Source organism: Macrobrachium rosenbergii, chromosome 41 (assembly GCF_040412425.1).
Source record: "Macrobrachium rosenbergii isolate ZJJX-2024 chromosome 41, ASM4041242v1, whole genome shotgun sequence".
NCBI classification, from domain to species: Eukaryota; Metazoa; Arthropoda; class Malacostraca; order Decapoda; family Palaemonidae; genus Macrobrachium; species Macrobrachium rosenbergii.
Genome location: NC_089781.1, coordinates 71,220,927 through 71,226,926, shown reverse-complemented (window position 1 = coordinate 71,226,926; position 6,000 = coordinate 71,220,927). Strand labels below are relative to the sequence as shown.

The window sequence follows — 6,000 nt, the reverse complement described above, 5'->3', positions numbered from 1 at the left end:
CCCTTGGGGTGTTGTAAACACTTCCTCCAGAGATAACTTTGTGCCTCAAAGCATCAACCGAAGGACTTTCACATACACCTGAAGAGGTTAGGTTGGGTTAGGTAAGTTCCGTACTTAACCTAACTAGTTCTAGTCTAACCTTACCAGACCTGCGTTTAAATATATTGGAACTACTTGTCTAATGGCATCAACCATAAGGTAGTCTCTTGCTCTACAAGGGACTAGGTTGGTTTAGTTTTGGATGGGTACGTAACCTAGCCTAGCCAGTTCTAGTGTAACCTTAGCAATCCTGCTCTTCAGTATCCAGGGACTCTTTGTTTAATGGCTTCAACCAGAAGGTAATTACCCGTTCTTCAAGTGTCTGGGTTCTGTTAGGTTAGGTTGGGTACTTAACCCAACCTAGCCTAGCCTAAATTAAACCTAGCCTAGCTTAGCCTAGCTTGACCTAATACTACGCACCTCAATAACCTGAATCTTCTTAGATCTCCAAGCCTCAGGATCCGAGGGTAGGCATTCCACAATGTTGCTGAGGAACGGTACCATGGTAGTTCCTTAGTCAACAAGAGGGGGCCAGAGGGCTAGTGTTCTGTCATCTCCTCAATTGGCGGCACAGTTGCACGGGTTTAGTAGTACACTCAACACAGCGGTCAGCCAGACACACTCCAGGATGATGGATGTATGACAGACAAGTTCGGTTTCGCATCCATGATTCAATTCTTGTGCTTGCAACTTCCCGTCATTTTGCCTGATTCGCTGGGAGATTAACAATACCTCCAAACTAAGTTCCGACAACTTGTGTTTGGTTCCTACTCAGTCAAGAAGCGGTGTCTAGGAGCTCCATTTCGTTTGACTTAGATGTAGTTACACTCCTCCTGTGAGGAGTGGGAGATGTAAACAGTAGCTGCTGCTGCTGTAATTACCAGTTGATCCACAACCCGAGGACAGTATTATGTGGATCTTAAGACAGTTTCAGGAGTCTCAGAGTCCAAATAGGCACTCCTTTGATAGCAATGACACCAAGGTAGCACCATGGTTACACTATCCTCCTCCAGAGACTTTTCATTCTTAGGAATGTTGACCAGGGTGGTAGTCTCCTAAACTTCCTTTCTTGGGACTTGAGCACAATTCTTTTTAGACTTCCAAGAGTCTCAAGATCTAAGATAGACGCTCCTCGGTGTGATAGCAATGACACCATGGTAGTGCCATGGTCAACAAGAGGTCCTGGTGTCCTCTCATATGCTCTATTGCAGTGCAAGTATACGAGTAGACAGAAGAACATTCAAGTTCTTTTTAGACTTTCAAGAGTCTTGAAATTTAAGTTCTTTTTAGACTTTCAAGAGTCGTGAGGTTTAAGATAGACACTCCTCGGTGTGAAAGCAATGACACCATGGTAGTGCCATGATCAACAAGAGGTTGTGGTGTCTTCATCTGCTCTGTTGCAGTGCAAGTACAGTATTTGCGGAGGATGCATCCCCCCCCCCCTCAAATAGCTAAAATCCGTGAATACTTAAAACCCCTCTAAAAACACAAAACTGCCCATTTTAATAGTTTTATCACAAAAAGTGCATTTATTCATGAAAATTATATGAAAATACAGTAATTAGTGAATATTTCTCAGTGAAAAGTACCACGAATGGACGAATTTTCCGCGAATAATGGCTAGATATGTTCCACAGAGAAACCCGCGAATGCATGAGTCCGCGAATCATGAGAACGCAAATACGGGGGGTTTACTGTACAGAGCAGACAGAAGAACATTCAGTGCAGTGGCTAACCATACATCCCAAGCAAGATGGATGTCATTACAACATTTATTTGCCGAAATGTGGAGATAAGGACAGTTGATCTTGGCACCATGACTTCCGGATTCGTTCAGCCTCTGAAGAAGCTTGATCATAGTCCTTTCTCGACTTACTGAAGTTTGTGCTGTTCTGTTTTGTCTTCTCGCACCTTTGAATAAAGTAAGACATCTTTGGTACCCATTTACATCTGGAAGTTTATGCCTTTCGTCATTCTGCGTTTCGAAAGTGTTCAGTGAGATGGATCATTCCACTTTCGAGGTCCTGTGGTGCCAGTGGCAGTATGACATCTATGTTGTCTCCGTGAAGACTAGACTTTCAACCCAATGCTAACAACTTGTTCGTTACCTTCGAGTTGGCCGTGAAACGGTGTCCAAATTGTCATTTCTCTGATTAGTGAGATGTTCAAATGAGCGTACCCCACAACTTGGTGGACATCAGTACGTTTCGGACCAGATCTTTCGAGGCCAGGGTCATCAGTCTTTCCATCACATTCAGGAAGAACCTGTCGGTCTGGTACTAGGATGGAATGTAATCGTGCAGATTACATTCATCTCCTTTTACCTTGGGATGTTGCCCATAGGTTCTTGGATTCCTTTTCCTTGGATCCTGTGGTGGATGCTCAAATAAGTCATTTAGTTCACCCAGCTCATGAGATTTGCATCTCGCCTAAGTTGTGCAGCTGTTAGAAGGTGTGTGTGTGGGACTGGCCTCCATTTCTCCTGTCTGCCTTCCTCTTCCAGTGGGCAGAGGAACAGTGAACGATCTGTCATGTGGTGGACTGGCATACATGCAGGTGATGTAGATGACCGAGTATCCTATATATGATCGAACTATTTGGATTAGTAGATGCAAATCCTTCCTTCTCTCTAGCAAGGGGAGAGAGGGACTGACTATGAGCAAACCAGTTGGTTATTCTTAGCTTTATAGTCTCCAACACTGGGCGTTCATCCAAACCTTCTCAAATCAAGGATATTACATTCTTTTAATTCAAAATGCCCAGAAGTCTGATGATTGGACATTTCTCTTGTTCAGTAGATCAGAGGAATGGTCTCCTTCCTTTGCTCTTTCATGAACAGGAAAAGTACCCAGGTGAGCCAAACTACCAGTCAGTTCAGCAATTTACTTGGGATCCTCCCTCCAAAAGTAAGTCTCCCATACGCAATGATCGAGGGTTTGTATTCGTGTAGGAACAAATGACAAATTTTTAAAGTAATTTGTATTTTTCTTAGCATACAAACCTGAGGTCTTTACATTAAGGGCCCGCCTCTTACCACCCCTCATTCTCTTACCTGGGCCAAAAGGTAAACTGTATAGAACTGAATGTATACCGACTGGGTGGGCATTAATCCCCCCCCCCACCACCACCACCATCAGTAACTGTTACCATAACCAACCTTGCAAAATTTTAACTGCCAGACTTCCTGCTAGCTGAAAGTTAATTCCATATGTAAAGACCTCAGGTTTGTATGTTAGGAGAAATACAAATTACTTTTAAAATTTGTCATTTTAAAGTGTGTTTCAAAGTTCTGGGAGCTCTATGACCGCTTGAGTTCGCTTAAGGTCAGATGACGAGACCAAATTCAGAAAATTTCTTACGGATTGTATCTCTTTTTTTTTTTTCAGTACTTCACAGCAAGTTTTTCATTCATTTCCAAAGCCATATTTTGTTGGAAAACTGAGAAATTAGATATCAGTAGGAAACTTGCAGTGTGGTTACTATAAGCATGAAAAAAATTGCTATTTTCTTCTAAAGACAAGGAAATTCAAAATAGAGGATATAATTTTTAGGAATAACTGAAGACTATTTTAAATTAAATTTAATTCTAGTTTCTCAGAGAGGCTGTTTATTCATGGATATTTTATTGGATAAGAGTTTGCATTGATCTGCTTTTGGCTGTGTGGTAATGTTAATTACATAACTCAGGAAATTAAATGAGTCTTCTAAGGAAAGGGGTTGGGAGTAAAGTAAGTCACTGTGCATATTCCATTGCTTATGTTAAGTGATGTACATTTAGGTCAGCATAATATTTGTGCTTCTTGTGGCTTTATATAAATGCAATAGTCTATTTTATTCATAAAGTTGGCTACAAATCAAAATCTACCATCTGCATAAATACTGATGTACAAAACTTTTAATTTTTGGCTTTCTTTTCAGAGATTTAAATTCAGCCACCTACTTATGCAGTGATTTGAAGTCAAGGTATCTCTTCACAGCAGATCATGATGCAGTTAAAACATGGGTAATTAAGGTATGATATTACACTGTAGAAAGTGCATTTTTCTTCATGAAGCATAAGGAAATAATTTTCTCTGATTCCTGTGATATGAGAAAGTCTGTACCTTTTAATATAATTTTCAAACTACCCACTGAGTTATTAACTTCTTCCTTGAATTTCTTCCACTGTCTTTAACTTTCCCCAATTTTCTCACTTATATCCTCATATGCATTTACACTTGATAATTAGGAAATTCACTTGCTAATTATCAAGTGGTAGAGTATAATTGTTGCAAAGTCTAGAAAATTAACATCATCTAGAGTAGCCTACTTCTAGGTTTGTTAGCTTGTATTAGTTCCTCGTTGGATGAGTCGGTAGAGTTCTCGGCTAGCACTCTGCTAGGCCCGAGTTCAAGTCTCCAGCCGGCCAACGAAGAAGTAGAGGAATTTATTTCTCAGTATAACAAGGTTCGGATTCCACAATAAGCTGTAGGTCCCGTTGCTAGGTAACCAACTGGTTCTTAGCCACATAAAATAAGTCTAATCCTTCAGGCCAGCCCTAGGAGAGCTGTTAATCAGCTCAGTGGTCTGGTTAAACTAAGGTATACTTAAGTTTTTTTTTTTTTTTGTTAGCTAGTATGTGGTATAATGATGATAAATAGCTACAGTACCTTAGGAATGCCATGTACTTTCTGGCGAAGGGTAGTACATATGTAGAACAGCATGCAACAGTCATATATGTTGATGCAATCCTCCAGTAAACAAATGATAAAGAATAAAAACTGTTCAGCATCTCCAAAAACCTCCAAAAGCAACGATTGATTATTCAGTAGGAGATTACTTTTTTTATGTGTGACCTTTAATTTTCCCAAGTTTGCCAGTGATTTGAATGGTAATTACAGACACTCCATTCCTAGATCTCTTTATGCGTGTTAGATGGCGTACTGATTGCCAAAGTCTAAATGGTGGCAAATTGGTTGAACATGTCAGTCAACACAAAATTATCCTTTAAGACTTATATCAATAGGGATACAACTCCCCAAGGGGGGGTCTAGTGCCTGCCTGGTCATGGTAGGGTACAGCACCCTAGGAATGGTTAGGGTAAGTTAGTGTGTATCCATATTGAATTTTTTTTTTTTGCTTAATAGCAGCCGATGCTATCATGTTTGTGGGTCATACGGGGCATGGCACCCTAGGATAGGTCGTGTTAGGTTGTATCATGTTTCAGATTTGTCTTTGAGTATAATCTCTTGTTGATTGTAATTAATTTTGTGTTGACTGAGATGGAAGCCAAGGCTGATACATGCGTTCAAACAATCTGGAGAACTTTCTGTAGCATGATGACAGGTCAGAGAATGTTCTTCCTTGTAGATTTTGAGCATGTTTTGCACTATTTTTGTTTTTGGATTAGCTAAAAAATTAAAGAACAGTGATAGGTTTTTTTTCCCTCTCCAAACAACAAAAAACTTGAAAAGCAATGATTTAAGCAGTTTCTGTTCTATTTTTTCTCCAAACAGTCACCCTCCTCTCCTGCACTCAAACTCAGGCCAGAGTCAAGGTCCTTGCTCCTTCTTAGGATAGGTTAGGATTGCATTACCATAGGCTACAAGATGGTCCCGGAGGGTTAGCTACCATACTGTGGTAGGTATACTTGAATTTCTCACCAAATACATAAGCATCTTATATTTCTGAAATTGTATTTTGTGTTTTATGCATTACTCTGATTGTTTTTGTATGTCAGTGGATATTTTGTTTTCCAAATTCATTATATATATAATGACTGTGTGCCCACTCCAGTAGGAAACTTGGTTGTTAGGAGGGGAACCAAAAACAAGGTCATTGTACCAACAGGAGTTATCTATGGAAAAATGCATAAACCATGGGATAAGCATTTGGAAAAATAAATGGTTTATATCTACAGGTATACCCTAACCTAACCCTAGTTTTTCAACTTTTCCCACTCACCCACATACACATGTAACA

The 6,000-nt window shown here is 40.0% G+C and overlaps 1 long non-coding RNA gene across 8 annotated transcripts in view; it reads left to right on the top strand.

Annotated features, from left to right (window-relative positions):
- LOC136826895 (uncharacterized) overlaps nucleotides 1-6,000 on the top strand; it is a 98,729-nt gene that overhangs the window by 48,877 nt on the left and 43,852 nt on the right. For 6 of the 8 annotated variants that reach the window (XR_010849737.1, XR_010849735.1, XR_010849733.1 and 3 more), the window contains exons 4-5: nucleotides 3,958-4,051; nucleotides 5,535-5,658. This is a non-coding gene — a long non-coding RNA (uncharacterized lncRNA). The remainder of the gene's footprint in view (nucleotides 1-3,957; nucleotides 4,052-5,534; nucleotides 5,659-6,000) is intronic. The other 2 variants (XR_010849738.1, XR_010849732.1) reach the window with 1 other exon arrangement.